This window comes from Odocoileus virginianus, chromosome 21 (genome assembly GCF_023699985.2).
Source record: "Odocoileus virginianus isolate 20LAN1187 ecotype Illinois chromosome 21, Ovbor_1.2, whole genome shotgun sequence".
In the NCBI taxonomy this organism is placed as follows: domain Eukaryota; kingdom Metazoa; phylum Chordata; class Mammalia; order Artiodactyla; family Cervidae; genus Odocoileus; species Odocoileus virginianus.
The window spans coordinates 13947339-13974633 of record NC_069694.1 but is presented as its reverse complement, the minus strand read 5'-3'; positions in this window follow the sequence as shown (position 1 = coordinate 13974633).

Here is a 27295-nt window from a genome sequence, read left to right as displayed (position 1 = left end):
TTTTTTACAACTTTATTGAGCTATATTTAAGGTTGGTAACTTGATGGTTTTTATATACCTGGATGCATTGTGGATGGATCTCCAAAACAAGTTAAATAACGTATCCATCACCACTACAGTTACCTTTGTGTGTGTGTGTGTGTGTGTGTGTGTGTGTGTGTGTGATAAGATTTATTAGCTATCTTAGAAAACTTCAAATATGTAGCACAGTATTTTTGACAGTTATTGCTATGCTATACCTTAGATCTCCAGCACTTGTTCATTTTGCATAACTAAACTTTTGCCAGCAAAGGTCTTTTTAGTCAAAGCTATGGTTTTTCCGGTAGTGATGTATGGATGTAAGCGCTGGATGTAAGTGATGTATGGATGTAAGCTGAGCGCTGAAGAATTGATGCTTTTGAACTGTGGTGTTGCAGAAGACTTGAGAGTCTCTTGGACCACATGGAGATCCAACCAGTCCATCCTAAAGGGAATCAGTCCTGAATACTCATTGGAAGGACTGATGCTGAAGCTAAAATTCCAATACTTTGGCCACCTGATGCAAAGAAGTGACTCATTGGAAAAGACCCTGATGCTGGGAAAGATTGAAGGCAGAAGGAGAAGGGGACTGCAGAGGATGAGATGGTTGGATGGCATCACCGACTCAATGGACATGAGTTTGAGCAAGCTCCAGGAGTTGGTGAAGGACAGGGAAGCCTGGCTTGCTGCAGTCCATGGGATCACAAAGAGTTGGGATGACTGAGTGATTGAACTGAAACTTTGTACTCTTTGAGCAACATTTCCCCATTTCCCACACCCCATGACCCCTGTAAGCTATCATTCCACTCTCTGCTTTTATGAGTTTGACTTTTTTAGATTCCACATGTAAGCAAGTGCATTCAGTTTTTGTTTTCTGTGTCTGGTTTATTTCACTTAGCATAATGTCCTCTAGATTCAACCATGTTGTAGTAAGTGGCAGAATTTTTTTTTAAAGCTGAATTATATTTGATCTTATGTATATGTATGTATGTATGTATTTCTATCATATATTTATATCCATTCACACCTGTTGGTAGACATTTAGGTATTCCTAAATAATTTGGCATAAAGTTGGCAATTATGAATAATGCTACAAATAAATGTTTCATATTGTATTCTAAAATACAACTTAAAAATGACCAGTAGGTACATTAATGGTTTCTCAGCATCAGTTATCATTAGGGAAATGCAAATCTAAACCACAAAGGGATATCATCTCATGCTTCTTAGAATGTCTGTTACCAAAAAGGTAAAATATGTAAATGTTAATGAGGATTTGGTGAAAAGAGAACACTTATACTTTGTTGGGAATGTAAATTTGTACAACCACTATGGAAAATAGTATGGAGTTTCCTTAAAAATTAAAAATAATCCAGCAATCCCACTTCTGGGTATGTTGCCAAAGAAACAAAACCAGCATCACACTTTCTAAAAGTTGAAACCCCAATATTCCTGTAGACCATGTATAACAACCAGGATTCTTACTTTTTTAAATGATATACCTATCCTTACTAAACAGCAACAGGCTTTAGAAGTAGAAAGAATCAGATACAGAAAATACAGAAAAGTTATTCTACAAAGGTATAAGGATAGTAGCAGGTCAGTATGCAGTCACAGCTGTTGCCACTGACCACTGATAATACTTCCAAACTTCAGCACCTCTAACACAATTGTAAACAATCGTAATTTCTCTACAGAGTCAATGATTTCTCAAATAACTGTGATTGTTATTTCCTTTTATTTCAAAGTCCTGAGATATGAAACATTGGGCATCTGCATAGATTTATGAACAGAGAAGGTGAATCTAGAATCTTGTTTCCATAACTGGAATATAGGTCCTGCCTCCTGGATTTAAGGATTTATGTAATGGTAGGTTACTGCAAAATATGAAGTGTGTTTTTATGCCACAAAGTAAAAACTTCATATGCTTCTAGAGCATATTAATTTATTCAAGTCAAAAAGCACTAAACCTCCATAATACTTTGTTATTTAGTCACAAAGTCTTGTCCAACTCTTTTGCAATGTCATGGACTTTAGCCCACTAGTCCAATCTCATGGACTTCTGTCCATAGGATTTCCCAGACAAAATTATTGAAGTGGGTTACCATTTTCTTCTCCAGGGGATCTTCCTGACTCAGGGATTGAATCTGCATCTCCTGCATTGCAGATGTAATCTTTACTATAATACTTTAGGCACTGGTAAAGTAATCAAAAAGAAAGGAAACCTCCTGGCCCCATGGAGATTATATACTAGGGTAGATTCAATAGACAGTACATCCATAAGTCAATAAATATATAATTAAGTTGGTAGTAACAAGTACACTGATGTATATAGACCAGGAAAAAAAAAAGATGTCAAAGAGAGTAAAAACAGAATAATTTAAGACTGTATAATATATATCAAGGAATAAAAATGATGAAAACAAACCTGATAAATTTTGGCTGAGTAAAATAAATCAGAGATGTTAGCTTCCACTGATATGGAGAACACTTACAGAAAATTGATTTGGTGAGTGAAAAATAATACGTTGGTTTTAGATATATTAAAATTGAGATAAATGTTAGCATTAAATGAAAATAAATACATGTATCCAGGTTTAAGAGAAAATCTTTGGGCTAGAAATGTAACTACGGAGAATCACCCACAGTCAAATGGAATTTAGAGTTAAAATAATGAATAATATTAACTGAGACTGAATGTAAATAAACAAGTCAAGTAGTCTATTGTCTGAGCCCCTGAGCTTCTTAGGCTTGCCTGGTTGCTCAGTGGTTAAGAATCTGCCAGCTAATGCAGGAGATGTGGGTTTGATCCCTGGGTCTGAAAGATTCCCTGGAGAAGGAAATGGCAACCCACTCCAGTATTCTTACCTGGAAAATCCCATAGACAGAGGAGCCTGGTGGGCTACAGTCCATGGGGGTCACAAAGAGTTGGATACCACTGAGTGACTAAGTATGCTGAGCTTCTTAATATTCAGAGGTAAGGAACAAATATAACCAAGGAAACTGGAAGTCACTCAGTTGTGTCTGACTCTGTGACCCCATGGATTGTACCCTGCCAGGCTCCTCTGTCCATGGAAATCTCCAGGCAATAATACCGGAGTGGGTAGCTATTCTCTTCTACAGGGGATCTTCCTGACCAGGGATCACACCCAGGTCTCCTTCATTGCAGACAGATTCTTTACTATATAAGCCACCAGGGAAGCCCAGTATAATCAAAGAAGACTGGAAAAGACTCTTTAATGACTGAAAAGAACTCTCAAATGATTGAAACTGCGCAGAGTGTGGATTCTTATAAGCTATGAGAAGAGAGTGCCCCAGGAGGGGATCAAACTACAGCTGCCAATCATCGATGCTGAAATCTTGTGTGTACCACTCCCTCTTTTACCTAGTTTCATCTCCACTTATCCCACTGAATCTGCTCTTTTTCTGAGTCCTCCTTTGTAGAGATTTTATTTCAGAATCAGTCCATATCTTTAGCTATCCCTACTCACAAACCATCAGTTATTTTTTGTATTATTATCTCTTGGTTCTTAATATTGCCTCTCCCGAGGATGCTATTCACCAACAGATAGACAAAATCGACTATGGCACAGTTAAGCAACTACTTACAACTCCCCAAATCCCAGATCAAGTGAGAGGTCTGGGTTTTTCCTTTCCCTGAAACAATAAAGATGTTTTTATTACTAAAAATCATTCTAATTTTTAATCCTTTTATTCCTCATATGTAAAATCATAGGAAAATTAATATCTGAGAGCATATTTTTGCATTAAAATTTTTTGTATACATTTATGAGCCTCCCTGGAGCTCAGTGGTAAAGAATCCATCTGCAATGCAGGAGCCAGAGAAGACTGGGTTCAATCCCTGAGTTGGGAAGATCCCCTGGAGAAGAAAATGGCAATCCACTCCAGTATCCTTGCCTGGAAAATCTCATGGACAGAGGAGCCTGGTGGACTTCAGTCCAAGGGTTGCAAAGAGCCGGACACAACTGAAGGACTAAACAACACATAAAATCATATAAGAAAGAAAAATACTACTCAGATTTCTATATCTCACTTCCATTGTCCCTTGGGTGTCCAAACATTTCTCTCTAAGCAACTCATGGGGATTTCTTCAGACTATATTCCTCTTATCAGCATTTTGATCTGATAATAAACACAAGAAGAAAATAAAAACATTCAGACCATGAACTGGAAATACGTGTTCACTGAGTCTGTAATTCTATAGTTTAATGATTGCAATCAAGTGTTCTGCAAGGGTCAGGAGATAGCAGTGGTAAATAAAATCCATGTAGCTTAGATACTCAGCAAAGGAATACCACCTCAGTTAGAAAATTGCCACTGAATCAACAGTTCATTTCTTAAATCGGACTAAGATATTGTACAATGCACAACTTCACACATATTTACTATTTTACAATTTAGCCACATTATCTCACTTGACCTTCAATTCACAGTTCATCCTTCTTTTCCAAATCTACTTCAACTTACAAGAGAGAGTGCCACCTTAGAAGTGGATAGCATCATATACAAACATTAAAAAAAATACATTGAGTAGATCCTGTGGATCAAGAAATAATTTCTTGGTTAGTACTTTAAATTGATACTTATGGAATGCATATACATTTAATGTAAAAAAGTTTATATTATGTCAATTTCCCAAATGCAACAGGAATTTTAGCTGAACATAGGTCATTAATTGCACATTAATCCTGCATTGGCAGAAACTTGGGATTTGTCGTCCTGGATCAGACTCAGGATGAATTAAGGGGTGGCTTCTCTTTATAAAACTGAACTGTTCATTCAGCAAATGTTTCTTGGCATTTATAAAATTTCAGAGTCATTTTTAAGCAGTAAGGAAAGAGAAGTGAACAAAGTGAAGAGTACCTGGATTCAAGGAATTATATCCAGTACTAATATTGAAACTAAATATATCCAGTTTATTTTCATACTGAGTAATTACTGTATGCACATATATAACTGTATGTTGCCGTTCAGTCACTAAGTCATGTCTGACAGGCTTCCCTGTCCTCCACTATCTCCTGGAGTTTGCTCAAACTCATGTCCATTGAGTCAATGATATAACTGTATGTCATTAAATTATTACATAGTAATATTGAGTTGTGGTTCTGGAGAAGACTTTTGAGAGTCTCTGGCACTGCAAGATCAAATCAGCCAATTCTAAAAGAAATCAGTCCTGAATGTTCATTGGAAGAACTGATCCTTAAGGTTAAGCTCCAACACTTTAACCACCCGATGCAAAGCTCCTACTCACTGGAAAAGACTCTGATGCTAGCAAAGATTGAAGGCAAAAGAAGAGGGTGGCAGAGGATGAGATGGTTGGATACCACCACTGACTCAATGGACATGAATCTGAGCAAACTCCAGGAGATAGGACAGGGAAGCACGGCATGCTGTGGTCTCTGGAATTGCAGAGTCAAACATGACTAGTGACTGAACAATAACAGTCACAGGAAATGGTGACACTTCTTGCAATAATTTTTAGATTAGAATAGTATGGCTGTGTTCTTGAACTGGTTTGTTTTAAACTTACATCATTGAAGTTACACCAGTTGTCCTACTCCTGAAGTATATTTATTTGGTGAGTATGTATCAATACACAAAACAGTATTAATGCCAAGTATGATTTTATACTGTGTTTAAGATTTCCTGAAGAATACCAAAGCATCCCAAGATTTGTCCAACATCCCTTTACAACTTTTGCTTTGCAAACCACACACATCATTGAAGTTAAGCAACATGTTAAACTATTAATAATACTGTGAGAGAAAACCCTTCTATGTTCCCATGTAACTTGCCTAAATTGTAGCCTATACATTGGCTCCCTGGACCTTTATGTTTGTTAGTTCCAGGTCCATGGATGTGAAGGGTTGAACGTATTCTATTCATTGCACCATGCCATTTTATATAAGGGACTTGAGCATCTGAAATCCATAGAGGCTCCTAGAACCAATCCCTCATGGATATCAAGAAATGACTGTGGCTGTGAATACTTCATTTCATACATGTATGTTGGTATAAAATGCTACAGGTAAGCTAGAGGTAAGCTAGATGCTCTTTCTACAGTTTTCTGATGTTAATTTAATATGTTTTATTTCTCAATGCAACATGAGCTCATTCCTCTATGCCTTTGCCCATGGTGTTTCCTCTGCCCAAAAGGCCTTTTTTTTTTTTTTTTTTTTTTTAGCTTGTGCTCAATTTTCTTCATCCTTCAAGATTCAGTTCAGTGGTTCTCTCTTCCAGAAAATTGGTTCTGATTTTGCATTCTAAATCCCAGTCTCTGTGCAAAACATTAAACTTTCACCGTTTCATTTCATAATAAATTTTGTTATCCCTGTTATACAGATGAAACATAGAAGCTCATAGGAATTTTTAACTTCCCCAAAGGCAAACAGGTGGTTAAGCTAGGAATTGACACCAAGCCATCTGGCTACAGAGTGATTTTGCATACTGTCCTGCAAACATATTTAATTTTCATTTTGAATATTTTTAAATAGTTATATCCTCCATTAAACTATAGGTTCTGGTGAGTCAGAACTACCCACATTGCTCATCACACCTATCTATCAGTTGATCTTCCATAAATATTAATCAATATAGAAATAAATGTATACCTTAATGACTAAAATTTTATTGCATTCCATGGAACTATATATTATTTTAAACAACTTTTCTATTGAAAATATGTTACTTATGTGAAATTGAAATTGACTTCCTCTTAGCATTCCACTTTCATGTTAGTTAAATCCCTTGATAACCCTTATAAGTTTAATTCATTCCCTTCCAAGGTTTAAAAGCAACTCTTATTACAAAGCAAATCTTCCTATTTCCTTTGTTGCTACTCACATGCAATAACTTCAATGTATGGTCCTGGCAATTCCTTGTTATTAAAATTGGATTCAATTCAACAAAATCCCAAAACTATTTGATGATCACAAGCTCAGTTTTTTTCTTTACTGATAAAATTGTGACTGATAGATTTCCATATTGCAACACAAAATTGTTTTGACTTGATAAAAGCAGGGCTGTTCCACTCATTCTAGAGGCCCTGTCTTCATTACAGCATCTAAATATTCTATTTTTCTTTATCTCATACAGTATTTTTTCCTCCTCTTTTCCTTTGCTTCCTTCCTTCCCTTCCCTCACCATTCTTTCTCTTCCTCCTTCTTTTTTTAAAATTAATTTATTTTAACCAGAGGCTAATTACTTTACAATTTTGCCATACATTGATATGAATCAGCCATGGGTGTACATGTATCCTCCTCCTTCTTTTTAAAGGCTCTTATTGTTATATTCTTATAAGTGAGCATATATTCTCCTTTGCACAAACAGTCTGAGGTCAAATCCAGAAGTTGTTCTGGATTTTTCCCTTATTATGAAAGTACTATTACAAACAATTGCATTAAATTAGTCCTAATGGATATTGCTGAGTTTTACTTGGTAGTTCTGGTTTCTGATACTATCTCTTTTAGAAACATAGGAAAAACTTATGCAGTGAACAGTGCTCCCTCTGATCAAAACTATCAAACTGAAAGATTGACTCTACATATTTCTAAAGCTCTGTCTTTTATAATTGTCTTTTCTCCAATACTTTGCCTCACAAATTCCAGCTGCTTCAGCTTCCTGAATCCTAGTCTCTTTCTTCTCTGTTGAGCAAGATAATTTTCTTTGCTTATTTTCCTTTCCCTGCACAGCAGTCCAGAAACTGCATCTATGCAACAAGTCAAGGTGTTTCTAATGCTTTCTTCATTTACATTTTATATGTTTGTTTCAGGTATCTAGTTGTTAGATGTTTAGAGTGAGCCCTATCAATTTATTTGGATGCAAATAAATAGTTCACATTAACTTTTTAAAAATTATATATAAAATTTTGAAAATTAAGAAAACTTAATCATACACTAAATGAAATACACTTATACAGGTCTGTTTGTGATACAAGAAAGTATATCTATCGATGCCCCAGGGTTTGACCACAAGTAGGTTGCAATTTATTTGAAGACAGGCACACAAGCACTTATAAATATAGCATAAATATAATTCAGTATTGAAAACTTTTAACTGAATAGTAGTGTAGATAGCCATGTCATTGTGATCAATAGAAAAATTCAAATAGGAGACAGTATGGTTCTGGGTCCAAGTATAGATATGATTTCTGAGGTTTAGGAAAATAAGGGAAAGGTTTAAATGGTAAATATTTTTTCTGTAGTACAGGTGGAAAACACAAGCATGAAGGGCAGACAGAACAGTCTGAATTAAGTGAAACCCTTAGCAGAAAATTAGCTGGTAGGACACCCACTGGATAATCTTTGCCACTGACTTCATGTTTGAAGCATGAAATTAGTACATATATGTAATGTCATAGTGAGATAAAAATATTAATCAACAGCAACAATTAGTTTAAATGGAGCGTAAAAGAGGGGGAAAAATGGCAAAGTAAGTATGCTGAAAGATGGAGTGGTATTACATTGAATAAATAACTGTTGCTATGAGGATGTGAAGAGAAACTCAGCTTTAACTTGAAACTTGAAGTTTGAGAAGTACTTAGTGCCTGGATGGTTGAGAGAGGGACAGAAGACTGCTCCAGGCCAAATGAACAGCAAATATGAAGACTCAAGAGCAGAGTTAGTTAGTTGTGGATAGTTTAAATCTGGTTAGTTGTGAAACTACAAGAGGGACTGCAATATAAAGTCCAAAAAAAGATAGAATTTGGCCTTAAGTGTCAGCAAGATGCCACGGTGTCAAACACTTTATAGAGGTCAAAGCATGAGTTTTGTTTTTGTTACTGTCATTTTCAGATGTTTTGTTTCTTTTTTGTTTGTTTTGCTTGATTTTCTTGTTTTGTTTTATGGTAAGATGAACACAGTGGTATAGAATGTGGCTTAGAAAGGAGATGAGGAGTTGGTTTCAGTCGTTGAAGTGTGATGCTCTGAATTACAGTGAAGTGAGTGCGACAAGGATGAAAGCAATGGGTTCAAGTCACTATGAAGGATTAATCAAAAGAAAATATTTACAAAAACATTTAATTCCTGTTTATTAATATACAAAAATTAATTTTGTTTTTCTTTACTGGTAAAGTCATTTGCTTATTTATTTATCTGTAACTTGCCTTGCTTCAAAAAGTGTTTAATATAGAGAGAATCTAATACTACAGGTACATTCCACAGGAAGAAAAAAGTCACAATGGATGGAAGATGATGGGCAAAATGTATATATGTCAGGGAAGAGACATATGTTCTAATGCCCAAGTTGTATACATATACATATATGTGTACATATGTATACATATGTTCTAATGCCCAAGTTGTATACATATATAGGTATATATTCAGTATATTTTATATTTAATATATAATGTATATATAGAATAAGTTTTAAGCCATAAAAATGAATGTTTCTAAAACTAGAGTAAGAAAAACTAGTCAAAGCCTGAATCTTGGTGAATATAAACATTCGTGATAAAAAAACTTTTCCCAAAGCTCTGAGTTTTATCAAATAAGAATTACAATGCTTTTTCATTCAAATTTTTTTACCATGTATTTTATCCCTGGAAGGTTAAAACATATTCACATCCTTCAATAATCATATATTTTTCATAAAAATACAACTTTTATCAAAGCAGTAGGGAATTTCTACAATTTCAAATAAAAGTATATTTTCTAGCTTTCAGAATCATGCATTTTTAAAAGATAATGTAATTTTAAGAAACTACAAAAGACCATTTCATTGATCTCATTGTGTGTGCATGTGTAGCTTTATAAGCTCATTTCTTGTAACCACAAACATTTCATTTGTCTACCTTATGTTGTAGCTTACGCTCCTGGGCTACTTAGGTGAATATTAGTCTGGATCGTAGAGGATGCTGAGAATATAACCGCATTTTTTAAAAAGCTGAAAGTTAAAAATTATTAGATGCCATTATGTTTACTTTAAAGAGCTATCAGGATGGTGTGTTATATATAATTAAAACTATCTTTATAATTAGATTTGCTATTTCTAAGATGTAAACACTTTTAAGTATTTGACAGCTCATTGTAAAGAGTTATAACGCCCTTCCATATGCGTTATACACTGCCCTAGGGTTCCCATCAAGAGACACTACTTCTCCACAGCATCCATTACCAAGTGGAAAATTACTTTACAGACTCCAACACAAATTTAGAGAAAGCGAATTATCAGTTTATACCAATTGAGAATGAATAAAATATCAACTTTAGCTAAAATAGCAGAACTAAAATGGGAATAAACCTTTAAGTAGGAACATGCCCCAGCCTGATTCTGACTGTTCTCCGGTGTACTACAAGTTAGAGGAAACTTCCAGGCCTCCATTCAGTAATGCTTTCTATTAGTTTCTTTCAGACAATGACGTCTATTGTAGAAATGGTTTCCTCATCTGCTGCTATTTTTCACCTGCTATTTACCTAAAGAGTTGCTGCTGTTCAGTTGCTAAGACAAGTCTTTGCAACCCCATGGACTGCAGCATGCCCAGCTTCCCCTTCACTATCTCCTGGAGTTTACTCAGATTCAAGTCCATTGAGTCAGTGATGCCATCCAACCATCTCATCCTCTGTCGCCCCCTTCTGTTCTTGCCCTCAATCTTTCCCAGCATCAGGTTCTTTCCTAATGAGTCAGCTCTTCACATCAGGTGGCCAAACTATTGGAGCTTCAGCATCAGTCCTTCCAATGAATATTCAGGGTTGATTTCCGTTAGGATTGACTGGTTTGATCTCCTTGCTGTCCAACGGACTTTCAGGAGTCTTCTCCAACACCACAGTTCTTTGATACTCAGCCTTCTTTACCGTCAAGTGCTCAAATCCATGCATGACTACTGGAAAAACCATAGCTTTGACTATATGAACCATTGTCAGCAAGGTGTCAGCAAGGCAATCTGAAGAGTTGCTTAGCACTATTTTGTTGCACCTCTACTGAGCTTCCTCTGGTAAATTGCACTAACAAATCTTTGCCCACCTTACACCATAATGTGTCATACTTTGGGACCAGCTGAGTAAATAATCCTCTTATTTTCTTTTTCCTAAACAGAAAATAGGATCATCAATTTCCTGATTTGAAATGAAATATATTTCCTAATTTGAGATGCTGAGTGTCCCATTTCCTCCTTGAATCCACCTTCATTTTTCCCTTTAGTAAATATTCACTAATAGCCTTCTGTCTGTCAAGAATGCTGTCAGGTCTTGAAAAAAAACTGGAGTAAAGAAGAAAAAGATGATAACCCCTGTCCTGAAGGAGTTTTTACTCTATTAAGAAAAATAAATATTAAATAGGACAGACCTAGTTCTGATCTCATAGAGTTTATATTCTGCCAGAGAACCCATTAGAGGATAACTTATGTGATTTATTATTTAAATACATGTTTCATACTGAGAACTATGAAAATTCATGTCAGAGGTATCTGCTTTAGTCTAGAGCCACACTTTTATCAAATATGATGAGCCTGTAACAGGTCAAAGAAGTTTGTTTTATTTTGCTTTATTTAAAATTTCATTATTGATTTAATATTTAAAGGCTGAATAGTGTTTAATTTCACAAAATATAAGCCTCAGAGGCAGATAGGAAGGGACAGAAGACAAAGCATGCCCAAGTATTCTGAAAAAGGAAGGAGCATGTGAGAAATGTAAACTCCAGTGTGTAGACTCTTCAGGGAAGGAGGGATAGGAGATAAGGATGGTAATGTAGCAGAATCCAAATCCTGCAAGAACTTAAAGGTGGGGGGCTGTTGTGGCTTAGTCACTCAGTTGTGCACAACTCTTTGCAATAGTTTAAACTATAACCAACCAGGCTCTTCTGTCCATGGAATTTTTCAGACAAGAATAATGAAGTGGGTCTTCACTTACTCCTCCAGAGGATCTTCCCAACCCAGGGATCAAACCCATGTCTCCTGTGTCTCCTCTAATACAGGCAGATTCTTTATCTGCTGAGCCATCAAGATAACCTGGGAGTATATTTGTTTCAGGATTTTTAAGAGCTGGAGGAGATATGAATAATTATACCAGAGCCACAGGTAAGATTGTGCAGAATTTAGATAATTATCTTAAGAGTAATGAGGGGCTCTGAAACATTTGGATGAGGGGAGAGAGTTAGGATAATTTGTAGGTCAGAAAAGAAGAGGTTTGAGAAAGTGATAAGTAGATAAGGGAGACTGGATAGGACAGAATTTCAGGGTTCTAGATGAGAGATGATGATACACATGCTTAGGAAGCCAGCAGGGAAAAAAGATATTAAATAGAGTACTTTATGGGCTCAAAGGTTCTGAGACATTCCATTGGTTTATTGGCAAAGATCTAATAAAATCATTGTCAGTTTCTACACTTGGGAGGCATATATATTAAATGAATCTGGAGATAAGATCATTCAATACAAGTATATAAGGTAGCTGCAGTGAGACCTGGCTATTCATAGTTCATTAACATCTTAACATTATTAACATAGTTTATGCATAGCTTTTTAACATCTTATCCTCAAAATCCAGAGTCAGCTACAAATTACTAAAAACAAATCTAAGATCACCATTTCTAGATTTTAAACCTGACTATGTAACTTCTCTTAGTCTTCTGTATTTTTTATTCATGTTACAGATAACAAAATGTCTTATATGGGACGTATATATTAAAGAAGTTGGGGGAGCACTATTCATATTATTTTGTTAGCACCACATTTCGCTACATACCCTTTTGTCTTTTTATTGCCATTTCTCTACCTTTTGTCAAAATCCAGCATCCTGACAATGTCCCAGCCCAGAATCTCCTATATCAACTGAATAGCATGAATGTACAGCCATTTTCACAAACCAGAAACAGAAACCATCTTTCCCTATCCCCGTATTTGTCATCTGTCATCAGGTTCTGTCTATTTTATATCCCAAATAGTTTTCAGGACTATCCAATTCCCTAGATCTCACCTGCCCTCACTTGTCTATATATATATATATATATATATATATATATATATATAAACTTGTTCTGGGCTATAGAATTAATCTCTTAACACCCTCCTCAACAAAGTGATTATTTCCAAACATAATGCTAATGATGTCAATCCCCACTTCCGTTTCTACACCTGTCTCTGCCTACTCCATTCAGGGTCTTTTTATTGCCTTTGGTGTAAATGTGTGTGTGTGTATGTGTGTGAGCGTGTGCTCAGTCGTGTCCAACTCTTTATGACCCCATGGATTGTAGCCTGCCAATCTCCTCTGTCCATGGGGTTTCCCAGGCAAGGTACTGGAGTGGGTTACCCTTCCTTCCTCCAGGGGATCTTCCTGATCCAGCAATCAAACCTACATCTGCATTTCAGGCAGATTTTTATAGAAAGACATAGACATCTTCCAAAGAAACTTGCAGATGTGACCCCTCCCTATTTCTCAAGCCTTATCTTGTTTTCTGCTTCTACTCCTCTCTTAACATCTATACTAGCTTTTTTTCACTTTCTTGAATGTGCCTTGTCCTATCTTACTACATGATTTTTCCTCATGTGCTAGAGTGAAAAGCACTCTAGGATGCTCTTTTCCTTTATTTCTAATGCATTCTTTGAGTTTGTCCTGTACATTTCAACTCAAATGTTACTTTCTCTAACAGATATTCTCTTAATCTGTTAAGTGAAACCCTCAGGTAACCTCCTGACACAGGTAACGTTCTTTTCATAGAAGTTACCATATTTTTTCTTTTGCTTATTTGATTAGTATTTTATCTGCTCAAAGGCATAAGCTACCTGAAGCACAAACAATAATCATGGTTTTTGTTCGTGTTTGAATCCACAGCTCTAAGCAAATAGGTATTCAATAAATACAGACTGAATGGACTTAAATCAACCTCACATAGACTCAGAATTGAATTTCATAAAACAAAAGCTAGAATTTGTGAATTTCTGCACTTAGATAAAATTCAACCACTTAAATAGTAGTAGGAATATCTTATTCAACATTCTGCTCCTGTTTATTCCTATACACATTTTCTTGTACATTTTTGTTCTGTGAAATACTTTTGAATTCCTGAGTTCTAAGTCCATAGAACATTTTGATTCACTCAGTTCCCCATGGATTTCTGTAAAAGCAGAAGACCTTAATTTCTGATTAAAGGTAAGACAAACTGGAATAAGACTTGCCTGTTGAGACTCAATATCATGATGGATACAGAACCAATTATAGATTTGTGATCAATAGACCTTCCTCCTGTCACCAGGCTGCAAAGTCCCTCCTGGATCTGTGATGCATGCCTGCCTTGGCTCACAGACCCCAGGGCTGGCCATAAGGTTTCACAACTCATGCTCTGTAGTCAGTCAACTAATTTCCTCACAGAAATGGCAGCTGTGAGAGTTAGACAGAGTGGGTGCCTTGGAGCAATGTTATTTCATGAGACCATTGCTAGAATGTGTTTTCATTTTCTACTTGTAAAAGTGTAATAACTGTCTTAACTGTATTACAGCATTTTAAAAGTGGTCAGACTTTTCAGGTAAATATGGTATATACCCTACTTTTTGCCACAATTTCTAATATATAGGTGATAAAAGAAAAGATTGTATTGTAGTAACCTCCCATCCCAGGAAGGGGCACATTTACCAATTCTCTTATGCCTATCATAAAACATAGATGATACAAAAGGAAAAAAAAAAAGGTTCTGAACTTGAGTTCCTATGGGACATGACCCAGTTTAAGTTTCCCAACACTGTACATTCATACCAGTTAAGTGAGTAGAGAAGTAAGGGCAAAAAAGAGAATTATAAAGGAGACCAGTTATTTTAAGCCTATTAGAAAGAACAAGAATATAAATTTCTAGTAAATTTCTCAAAAATCCCTTAGCTATGCAACCAAAGTTTTCTCTTTGATTTAATAAGAGAAATGGCCATTTTGTTCTACAGAAGGTCACTTGAGTCATAATATAGAAACCAAGGTAAATAAAGAAAAAAAGAAAGCACAGTGTGTACTGGGCATGGATGAACCACTTTTTGACCCTCTTCCAGCCATTCAAGGACTGACATTAAACTTAATCCAACTGCTAAACAGGCAGGCAATGCAAAATATAATTTGAAAAAGAAGGAGTAAGTTTTTTGAGGGTGAAGGAGCCAGCTCTGAAGGATAAAGAAAATGAAAACATCTTTTTAGAAGACATCAAAATCCTTCTCACCTCTGCATTTTTATTTTTGTGAGATGACTTCTTGACCACTCTTTTTGCTGTTGCTGACAAGATCCAATGAAAGATATTCTTCAAATTTAGATTCACGTATTAATTGGGTTTCCCTTATGGCTCAGCTGGTAAAGAATTTGCCTGCAATGTGGGAGACCTGGGTTCAATCCCTGTATTGGGAAGATGCCCTGCAGAAGGGAACGACAACCCATTCCAGTATTCTGGCCTGAAAAATTCCATGGACTGTATAGTCCATGAGGTTGCAAAGAGCTGGACATGACTAAGCGATTTTCACTTTCACTTCCACTTTCACATATTAACTTGAAGATGCAGCTAATGGGAATTGGTCATATTGCTCACAGGGTTCACTTATAGTTAACTATTAGGTCCAATTAAAATGCTAGATGAGAGCACTCAAGGTAATCCACACTCTAACTCAAGTTTTTCAGGGAGATTTAAAACATATACACAATACATATGACTATTTTTATGCCCTTACATATTTAATTTCAAATATATTAAACTATTCTTAATTTGTCAAATGACATTGGCAAACTCTGTCTTACTCTCTTCCAAGGATTCAAGCTAAAGAGAGTCAAGTGATTCTGATATACAAGTTTATCAGACTGTGAGAATCATTGAAGAGATGTAGTTAAAAGTAGAATTATAATGTTTCCTTATTAGAACAGATTTGTATAATAAGGTACAGCCCAGTTATAGTATAGATGTTCTCTTCTGATTATTTCCCCTTGGAATTTTCTATACTACTCAGAGTTTAAAATAGACAGTTACCAGTGGCAGAATTTTTTTTTTTTATATATATATTTTTTTTAATTTTTATTAGTTGGAGGCTAATTACTTTACATCATTACAGTAGTTTTTGTTATACATTGATATGAATTAGCCCTGGATTTACATGGATTCCCCATCCCAGTCCCCCCTCCCACCTACCTCTCCACCCGATCCCTCTGGGTCTTCCCAGTGCACCAGGCCCGAGCACTTGTCTCATGTACCCAACCTGAGCTGGTTATCCGTTTCACCCTAGATAATATACATGTTTCAATGCTGTTCTCCTGAAACATCCCACCCTCTCCGTCTCCCAGAGTCCACAAGTCTGTTCCATACATCTGAGTCTCTTTTTCTGTTTTGCATATAGGGTTATCGTTACCATCTTTCTAAAGTCCATATATATGTGTTAGTATATTGTAATGGTCTTTATCTTTCTGGCTTACTTCGCTCTGTATAAAACGTATTTGTTAACTATAGAAAGTGAAGTTTAATTTTTGTGCTTATTCAAACTATAAAGACTTACCAAGGATTCTTTTTTCCCTCAACTTTTCTTTGTTATACCCTCTATCTTGAGCTGTAGGTGAGGCAGGACCCAGTGGAAGACTCCAAAGTTTTTTAAAGTCTTTGCATTTTTGAGTATTTCTCTGATGTCCGGAAAATTCAAGTCACTGAAAGAAGATACAAGTCTCAAGTAGGTGCAGATGCAACTTCTGGATGGAAAATGGGGAATAAGTGAAATATATAGTAAATAATATCTGATAAAATTTAGCTTTTCCTCTTCTACCTTTTACTGCATGAGGCTTCAGATGAGGAGATTGGTTTCTTTACTTCATATAGTTTTAAAATACTTGACACTTAGAATAGATTCATATGAATGGTTTCGAGTGGATCATCACTTGATTGTCATTGTTAAACTCTGGTTCCTGGTTCTTGATCTGTGGTGCTCATAGAAAATATATCTGCTGATAATACATCCCTCTACTTGTTTCTGGAAATCCCTGTGAGGCTTTCACATAGTGATGACATGTCACTTAGGTCCAATACGTCACAGCATCTACCCTTTCCTTTTTTGTTTCCCCTAGTGTGGTAACACCTGAAATGCTATTTTCTGTTCCCATTGTCTTTGGATAAACACCAGCAATGATGATTGTACCTTCCCTGCTGGTCTAATGGTTAGGACTCATTGCTGTGTGCAGTAATGCTTGATTCCCCTTTCAGGTGGCAAATATCTCAGTGGATTTTATCCATTCTGTATTCTCATGGCAATGGGGAGATATACTTCACAAATTCTCTGAAAGATTGTTCCTAAACCTGGAAAATATAAGAGATAATGTGTGAGTCTTGGGTAGAACAACTGAATATTAAGGCCCTAAGTGCACAGAAGGGATACTGCGGGGAGTACCCCAATTTGGCTGGCTGGAGTTCTGATTATAATTCCTAACTTTCCGATTGATTTCACCCAAAGTTAGTGTTTATCTCCAATCGATTTTTTTATTTGACTTTTTTGTTGAAAGATAATTGCCTTACAGGATTTTGTTGTTTTCTGTCAAACTTTGACATGAATCAACCATAGGTATACATACATCCCTTTCCTTTTGAACCTCCCTCCCTTCTCCTGCCCCATCCCTCCAGATTGGTACAGAACCCCTGTCTGAGTTTCCTGAACCATACAGCATATTCCCGTTGGCTCTCTATTTTACAGATGGTAATGCCAGCTCCCATGTTACTCTTTCCACACATCTCACCCTCTCCTCCCCTCTCCCCATGTCTGTAAGTCTATTCTCTATGTCTGCTTCTCCATTGTTGCTCTGTAAATAAATTCTTCAGTACCATCTTTCTAGGTTCCATATTTATGTGTTAGAATATGATATTTACCTTTCTCTTTCTGACATTTCATTCTGTATAGTAGGTTCTAGGTTCATCCACCTCATCAGAACTGACTCAGATGCATTCCTTTTTATGGCTGAGTAACATTCCATTGTATGTATTTACCACAACTCTTTTATCCATTCATCTGTCGATGGACATCTAGGTTGCTTCCACATTCTAGCTATTGTAAATAGTGCTGCAATGAACAATGGGATACATGTGTCTTTTTCAATTTTTGGTTTCCTCAGGATATATGCCTAGAAGTGGAATTGCTGGGTCATATGGTGGGCATCCCTGGTAGCTCAGGCAGTAAAGTGTCTGCCTGCAGTGCAGGAGACCTGGGTTGGATCCCTGGGTCAGGAAGATCCCCTGGAGAAGGAAATGGCAACCTACTCCAGTATTCTTGCCTGGAGAATTCCATGGACAGAGGAACCTGGTAGGCTAGAGTCCATGGGATCGGTAAGAGTCAGAGACGACTGAGCGACTTCACTTCACTTCGTGGTGGTTTTATTCCTAGTTTTTTTTTTTTTTTTTTTAAAGGATTCCATACCTTCTTCCATAGTGGCTGTATCAATTTACATTCCCACCAACAGTGCAAGAGTGTTCCCTTTTCTCCACACCCTCTCCAGCATTTATTGTTTGTAGACATTTTAATGATGGCCATTCTGACTAGTGTGAAGTGATACCTCATTGTAGTTTTGATTTGCATTTCTCCAACAATGAGTGATGTTGAGTATCTTCTCATCTGTGTTGATATTATCCCTGAGGTCTCTGAGACTATCCTCAGTTCTTTTCATTCTTTTTTTACTTTATTCTGTTTTTCAGAAGTTGTTTCCACCATCTTATCTTCCAGCTCACTGATTCATTCTTCTGCTTCAGATTTCTGCTATTGATTCCTTATAGAGTATTTTTAATTTCAGTAATTGTGTTGTTTGTCCGTGTTCATTCTTTAATTCTTCTAGGTCTTTTAAAATTTATTCTTGCATTTTCTCCATTTTGTTTTCAAGGTTTTTGGTCATCTTTACTATCATTATTCTGAATTTTTTTTTTCAGGTAGTTTGCCTATTTCCTCTTCATTTATTTGGACCCACTCCAGTACTCTTGCCTGGAGAATCCCATGGAGGGAGGAGCTTGGTAGGCTACAGTCCATGGGGTCGAAAAGAGTCGGACACGACTGAGCGATTTCACTTCACTACTCTAGTTTGTTCCTTCATTTGTGTAGTATTTCTCTACCTTTTCTTTTTTTTTTTTTAACTTATTGTGTTTGACATCCCCTTTTCCCAGGCTTCAAGGTTGAATTCTTTCTTACCTTTGGTTTTTGCCCTCTGAGGATTTGTCCAGTGATTTGTGTAAGCTTCATATAGGGTGAGATTTGAGCTGAGTATCTGTTTGTTTGTTTTTCCTCTGATGGGCAAGGCTGAGTGAGGTGGTGACCCTGTCTGCTGATGATTGGGTTTGTATTTTTGTTTTGTTTGGTGTTTAGATGAGGCGTCCCGCACAGGGTGCTACTGGTGGTTGGAGGATGCAGGGTCTTGCATTCAAGCGGTTTCCTCTGTGTGAGTTCCCCCTCTCTGACACTCCCAGGGTTAGCTCTCTGGTGGTCGAGGGACCTGGAGTCAGTGCTCCCACTCCAAAGGCTCAGGGTTTGATCTTCGGTCAGGAACAAAGATTCCACAAGTGGTTTCCTGTGGCATAAGCGAGATTAAAACAAATATCCAAAAACTAGAAACCAAAGATGAACCCAAATAAAAATGGCAGTTACAAAATCAGGAAAATAACAATTAAAATAATGAAATATACACATATACATATATACCCATGAGCAAAGTCAAAACAGTCTAACAAATAAAGTACAGTAGATTGTCCCAGTGAACAAAGGAAATCAAAAATTATATTTAGCAGTTACAGAACAAAACTAACTAAAGCACAAACTGGAAAACAAAACTAAAGCAAGGTGTCAAGTGGAGAATAAAGCAATGAAAGCAAAACTAACAAATACCTTGTGAGGAAAGGAAAAAAAAAAAAGAAAGATAATAGATAAACAAAGTTAAATAGAGGTAGATAAATAAGATTTATATACATTAAAGTTTGACTTCAAGGGGAAAAGAACAGTAGGAAAAGCAAAAGAAAAAGGCATAAATGTAGAAAAAATAATAATAGTTTTAAAAAATTAAAATTGGGGTGGGGATGGGAGGGAAAACACCACAGAACTGCAAAAGCCCAATGTAGAACCAGAGATTTATAACAACAATTAAACAAAATGTGACTAAGAAAAAAAAGCTCAAAACTTAGTTAGATTTCATAGTGCCAATATAACTGACAAGTGCAATGGGTGGGGGGGGGGGGGTGAAATCCAAAAGAATCTACAGAACAAGTCAAAACATAAAGATAATAAATGTTTTTTCTTGAGTCACTGCTGTTAGAGTCCTTTCCCTCACTGGAGGTCACAGTCCACCTCACCTCCCTAGGACGCCCTCCGACACTGTGCTGATCTCTGGACCTGCTGTGGGGGCAGCTCAGATTCTAATCTGGTTCTGCTCCTCTGTGTTCTTGCCTCCAGTGTCCACAGCTATCAGAACTAGTGCGTTTCCTTTTGTGGGAGCTCTCATGACCTTTTATATATTCCTTGGATGCAGAGTCTGCCTAGTTGATCGTGTGGATTTAATCTGCAGCTTGCACAGCTGGTGGGAAGGTTTTGGGTCTTCTTCCTTAGCCACACTGCTCTTGGGTTTCAATTGTGGTTTTATTTCCACCTCTGCATGTGGGTCGTCCACTGAGGTTTGCTCCTGAGGCTGCCCTGGAGGACTTGGTTTGCCCCCGTGAGGGCCAGAGGTGGTGGTGGAGCTGCTTGGGTCACAGGGGCTCTGGCAGCACCAGGTACTCAGGGGAGTTGGCGGCGAGGGCAGCAGGAAATATAGTGTTCTAGAAGGGGATGGCAACCAGTATTGGCCAATACACTCCAGTATGCTTGCCTGGAGAACCCTCCTCCCTGACGGAGAAGCCTGGCGGGCCAGTCTACAGGGTCGCAAAGAGTCAGACACGACTGAAGTGACCCTACACTCACTGACACAAGACTCTTTTTGCCCGTGTCAGCTCTGCCCCAGTGAGAGTCGAGCATGAAGGTGGTGCTGCTGCTTGGCCTGCGGGGACCCTGGTGGAGCCAAGTGTCCAGGGACTGGGACTGCCTCTGTCGCAGGAGTTATGGCCCTGTCAGAGGCTTTTTTTGAGTCTCTTAAAGCTGGCAATCAGAAGGCCTCTTTGGCGAGTCTTTCCCATAGCTCTGCCAGTTCAGGCACTTAGACGGCTCGCTTGCTTGGGGTCAGGCTCTCCTCTTCTTTCTACCTTTTTTGCTAAAATCTAAGAGTGATACTTTCTCCCTCTCCTTCTTTGATATCCTCCAAGCAAGAAAGAAGCCTGTATGGCTGCCGGGGCTGGCAGGCGGCCCGGACCTGGGTTTCGGTTTCCCGTGAAATGGTGGGATTCCCCGCCCCCATCAGGTAACCCGGAGCCAGCCAATCAACATGCGCCCAGTAAGAAACAAAGGGAGAGCTAAAAAGCCCGCGGACGCCTGAGTTTGAACAAAAGCCCGCGAAAGTTTGTACCAATAAAATTGCTTTGCAAATATGTAACCAATCCGCTTAAGCCAGCTACTAACTGCTTATGCATACCTTATAAATTTGGGTAACCGCCTCTGCTCAGGGCTCTCTGACCCCGTACCACCGTGTTGGACGTGCGGCAGGAGCCCCGATTCGAGTCAGTAATAAACTTCCCTTTTTTGCGAGTTGCATTGTCTAGGAAGCCTTCTCTCTTCCCGCTCGGGGATTCGGACATCGGGCAAAACATTTGGGGGCTCGTTCGGGATCCCTTGACCGGGAGAAGAGAACACTTACAGGACAAGAGGGGAAGGATAGATAAAAACACCGGTGATCAAGCAGAAAAGGAAAGTCCAGTGTAAATCCGAGGCCCTGCTGGAAAGCAGGAAGGTATCTGGCGCAGGAAAAAAGCTTCCTATAAAGGGGAGCGAGCCGGCATAAGGCCGAGGCCAGCGGACGCACTGGGAGGCAGCCGATTCTTTGGGAAAGAAAGTTACCCCAAGTCTGGTGAACAGTGGACGCCATTCGGTAAGGTGAACCTGCTACCGGGAGGCAAGAGAATTCAGGGGGCCCGAAACCCAGCGCTATGTTATCGGCCGACGTTTGTCTGTCTGTGTGTCTGCCTTCGGCTTTCCGTGTTTGTGTATTTGTGTATGCCGGCATTGTCTCTGGTCCTCCTCCTTTTGAAATCTTTAAAAATGTTATTTATTTAAATTTTATATTGTAATATTTAAATTCACGACCAAACTTAGAAAATGAAGATAGATCTTGCACTGTGTCTGTCTAAATATGTTTTGGTATGTCTTTATCTCTAGAAAATATTTTTAGGTTAATTTGTAAATGAGCTCTATTTAATTGGCTTAAGAAGGGGTAAGTGCTTTACAAATCAAATAATTCTAAATTAAACAATAAATTCCAGGTTCAGGTGAACTGGGAAATATTCAGTATTAAATACCTGATATTAATGTTTGTTTGTTGACCTATCTAATATAGACATGTCTTAGAGTAATTAACATCAAGTAAAGTATTTTCATTGTACCTAGGTTTAATATAAGTTAAATATTATGCCTGTTACAGGTTTGTAGACAAAGAATTACCTCGAGTAAAAAAGTTCTAAAAGGTATAAATGAGATATGTTTGTATATAAACTCTATTAAAAATAATTATTCTTTAAGAATATCTGTTTAAAATAGTCTCTCCAGATTGGTGTAACTGGAATTTCTAAGGGTTGTGCTAAAGTAAGTATTGAAAGTCTATTAAATAATTAGGTCATTTCCAAATAAAATAAGATTTTGAAACATTTACTACTAAACACTGATTTCCTTTTACAGAAAAACTAAAGAGATTTGGGACTATAAATGAATAATGTTTGATGCCATCCTAAAATGTTTTAAGAAAGCAAGGGTTTTAAAAATTATCACTGGTATTTATGCTCACCAATCTATAAAATGCTAATATAAAAGCTCTTGGTTGCTAAAGAAAAGCAAAAGTGTGCTTTCAGTATATTAAAAAAAAAAAAGTATGAAAAATACTAAAAAGAGTTATGCATGATCAGGATTTTCTAAAAGTGGATTACAATTAGTTAGATAAATGGATTTTGTTAAGAATGACAGGTCATAAGAAAACTGGTTAGAGCCAACTAGGTCCAAGATGGCGGAGCTGACTTTCACTAGACCTTGAGCCTTGGTATTTGCGCCCATTGTCACATATCAACAAGCTAAATGATACACCCATCAGCATTGACTAAATCTGACCAAATGTTCTTAAGCTTTTAATTGACCCTTTCAATAAAACTTCCTGAATCAAATTCTTTTGAATTTCCTTTGACATCTAGCTAACTTTGGGCTGTTTCAGAGGGCCCCTGAAACATCCCAAAGAGAAATATTAAACTGGCTATTTAGTTGGTTAAATTGCATACAAAACATTATCAAATGAGTAATAAATCTGCTCATGTTATAATGTATGAAAAATTACTAATACAGATATCCTAGAAATTATATAGAGTTCTTAACATTTTGATATGTCTTGGTATTATGATAAAAAAAAAACACCTGATGACTTCACAAAAGTTAACAAAAGACTGAATGAACCAGCGAATATGCTTATAACTTTTATGGTTTCTATCTGAAAAATTACAGGTTTAAATCGTGTGTTTCCCGGGAGTAGAGAAAACCTTCCTCTTAAACTAATTATAAAATAAGTTGGTAAAATTACACGTTATAAACAAAACAATTATATTTTCTCTCTATCTGACTCCTCCAGAAATTTGAAACTCTTAAGTTTCCAATAAGTTTATCAAATGAGCTAAAAAGGTTATCTCACTAACAGGTACAAAAATCTCAAAGAATTTTTGAGATCTTAAAAAAAAAAAAAAAAGAGTTCACCTAGATTTGTTAGACAAAATCTGTGATAAGCCTTTGGTGTGTTTCCCAGCCCTGTTTTATATTAAAAATTCAGTCTGAGATCCTATAAGTGTTTCAGCAAAATAAAAAGTCTATGATCAATTCTGTTATGTGATATTAATGTAAAAGGTTGTTTCTGAAGCTTATCTCAGTAATCTATCTTTGGATGAAGATCAGATGCCTCATGACCTGCAACCAAGACTGGAAAAAGACATAATTTAAGAGACTGTCTCCAACCTGGATGGAAGGACTTTTTATCAGGTACTCTTAACTAGCTCATGCACAATGAAACTGAAGAGAAATTAACTCTTAGATTAATTCCCACTTCCAAAGGCCCCTACTGGATTGGTCTATAGAGAAGACAACTGACCTGATCTCACCTTAAAATGATGCTCAAACAAGAGAAACTACAGTACACCAGGATGAAAAAACAACGACATCAGAGGTAGACAGCCTGTTCAAGACGCTGGACCTGATTCGTATGATCGTTTATAGTGTTCTCTTGACTTCTTAGACCTTTACATATAAATCAAATGCTTTTCTATCATAGGCTTGATACTATGCTGGTTTTAAAAATCAATCCAATTGTTGGGTTTGTGGCCAGTTATCTGTGTCTAGCTCTGGGTTACCTTGGTAAATTTCTCTACTACAAGACTCTAACTGGTTGGCCCTGAGGAAATTTACTTGGAAAAATTATAGTCATATTCAGATTATTATGATACTACCAGATGGGATTCCCCTCACTGGGCTATGTGCCTTATAGATGGTGGTGCCAATGTATAATTTCCCTGAAAGATAAAGATTCGTACAGAGTAGACTAAGTCAGATGACCTGAGATATACTGGGCTACATCTAATGGAAGCTCTTAGGTCTTACTTGTGACTTTACTAATACTGCTTGCTATGTTCTTTGTATTTCACCTGTTTTACAAAATTGCTATTTCTTACAGTGCCAAATGTGTGACTGAGGCCTCTGATAATATAATATATAGTTCCCTATGAGATCTATGATGATGACAGTGTAACTCTAGATATGAGAAGAAGCAACAAGAGGCAATGTTTTCCTGGACCAAGAGGCTAGTAAGACAGGTGGTCCAGAGAATTTTAGATACTGTTTTATGGCCTAGTCCAGTAACAGCACATTGAGAGGCCGGTCGACAAAATCTTTGCCAAACCTGAAAAAGGACATTCTCAACACCATGGGATAAAATGGTCATGAAATGCCCCCCTCAAAGTCATGGTCAAGTTTGTGAGCAAAAAGGGGCTCTACCAACTGAAGATTGACACTTGCCATCTACATCTACGGAGATTATATCATGGCCACTGAAACTGCTGACTTTCAACGGCCCTGAAAAGAGTTCAGGGTGAAGATCAAAAATGAGGCGTTCCGTGCTCTGGGAAAAACTGGCAAAACAGGCCTTCAGATAGTTAGATCTTTTCAAGAGATTTTATGAGTCCCAATTCTTGCATCTTCTCATACCTAGAGAAACACTGACATCATTAATGGTGCCATCTGCTTTGGCTATTAAGAAAATTTTACAATTAAAAGTCAAAACAGAGTACTCAGCTATGGTTCAGACATCCTGAAAGATAAACAGATGTTACTATGGGTGTAATTTCAGATTATACATTGTATTGCTAAACACTTGAGTTTTCTGAGTCGTGTCAGGCTTAGATGCCACCATTCTCAAAACAATGTCTGCTAAAAGCTAATAACTTCTACCTTACTTTTTATAAAACTAGACAACTGGCCACCTGGCTACAAGTCTCCCTGGAGTGCCAGGTCCAGACTGGGTTTCAGGCCTATTCTTCTAAAAAAAAAAAAAAAATATATATATATATATATATATATATATATATACACATAACAATGTCTTTTGAGTTCTTCTACAGAACTGGAGCCCCCACCCAGGTGGAAGATGGTAACTTCAGACTAAACATAAGATTCCTAAAACACAGCTCTGTTGCTTGACCACCAGCCAATCATCCCAGCGGTGCCTCCTGTTTCTGGGGACCAGTGATGACCATCCTGTTATGTCTCCTGTTTGGCCCCTGTCTATTTTACCTCTGAGAGGTGCCCACAGTTTCAAACTTAAGTTGCTGTTATTACAAGAGTAAAAGCTGGTCTCAGATATAAAACACCCCAACTTAGGTCAGGTATAGAGAGACTTCTGCTCTGCTAGGCAGGCCTACGCCCAGGCACAGCAGGAAAAAGTTACAGAAGAAAGAGACCTCCGCCCCAAATCCCAAAAAACATCTTGAATATGAAGTCTCTCAAGGGGGAGTTATTAAGAAAAACACACTGCCTGTCCATCCACATAATGTTACTCAGATCTCAATATTCGACTGTCTCCCCAGATGATATAAAAGACCCATGATTGGGCCTTCCATAGAAACAAAGACAGAGGGCAATGTGGGGCTGCCGGAGCTGGCAGGCGGCCCGGACCTGGGTTTTGGTTTCCCGTGAAATGGTGGGATTCCCCGCCCCCATCAGGTAACCCGGAGCCAGCCAATCAACATGCACCCAGTAAGAAACAAAGGGGGAGCTAAAAAGCCCGCGGACGCCTAAGTTTGAACAAAAGCCCACGAAAGTTTGTACCAATAAAATTGCTTTGCAAACATGTAATCAATCCGCTTAAGCCAGCTACTAACTGCTTATGCATACCTTATAAATTTGGGTAACCGCCTCTGCTCAGGGCTCTCTGACCCCGTACTACCGTGTTGGATGCGCAGCAGGAGCCCTGATTTGAGTCAGTAATAAACTTCTCTTCTTTGCGAGTTGCATTGTCTTGGAAGCCTTCTCTCTTCCCGCTCGGGGATTCAGACATCAGGCATAACAAAGCCCATGACTCTATGAGATATAGGAAGCAATACAGCCTGTTTCTCACCTTCCTCCCACTTAGATCTCCGACTTAGAGCTACTTATATTTCTGGTAATGATTAAGAGCTGAATAAGCTCAAAGGCTATAAAAGGTTTTGCCTTTGTATAGACACATTCTTTTATTTGTATTGATTGACTTTCTATCACATTTAGGATGCTCTTGTAAGTAATCTAAGGGATACAAGATGACTCAGGTATGACTCATTTGCTGGAGTAATGACAAGCCTGTCAGAGACTATGAGAAATTTTGTTTGTAGAGTGCAGAGTTCTGCAAACCACCACCCTGAGGCCAAATCTAGCCTTGAGCACTTCTTGTAAATCAAGTTTTCTTGGAGTACAACTGGCTGCATTCCTCTAATCAAGAAAAGGGCTAGAGTGGGGCAAACAAGGCCTCAAATATACAAGATTTACAGAGGTGTTTACTTCCAGACTCTGGCCCACAAATAACCCTATGAATGAATGCCTTCTTAAGCAGTATGTTCCAGGTTCCTCAACCTTAATTCAACCCCCTGTCTGTACTACTTTTCTTCTATAATTGCAGAATTGAGTAATTTCCACAGAGACTATGTGGGGGAAAAAAAATAAAAAGTGAAAT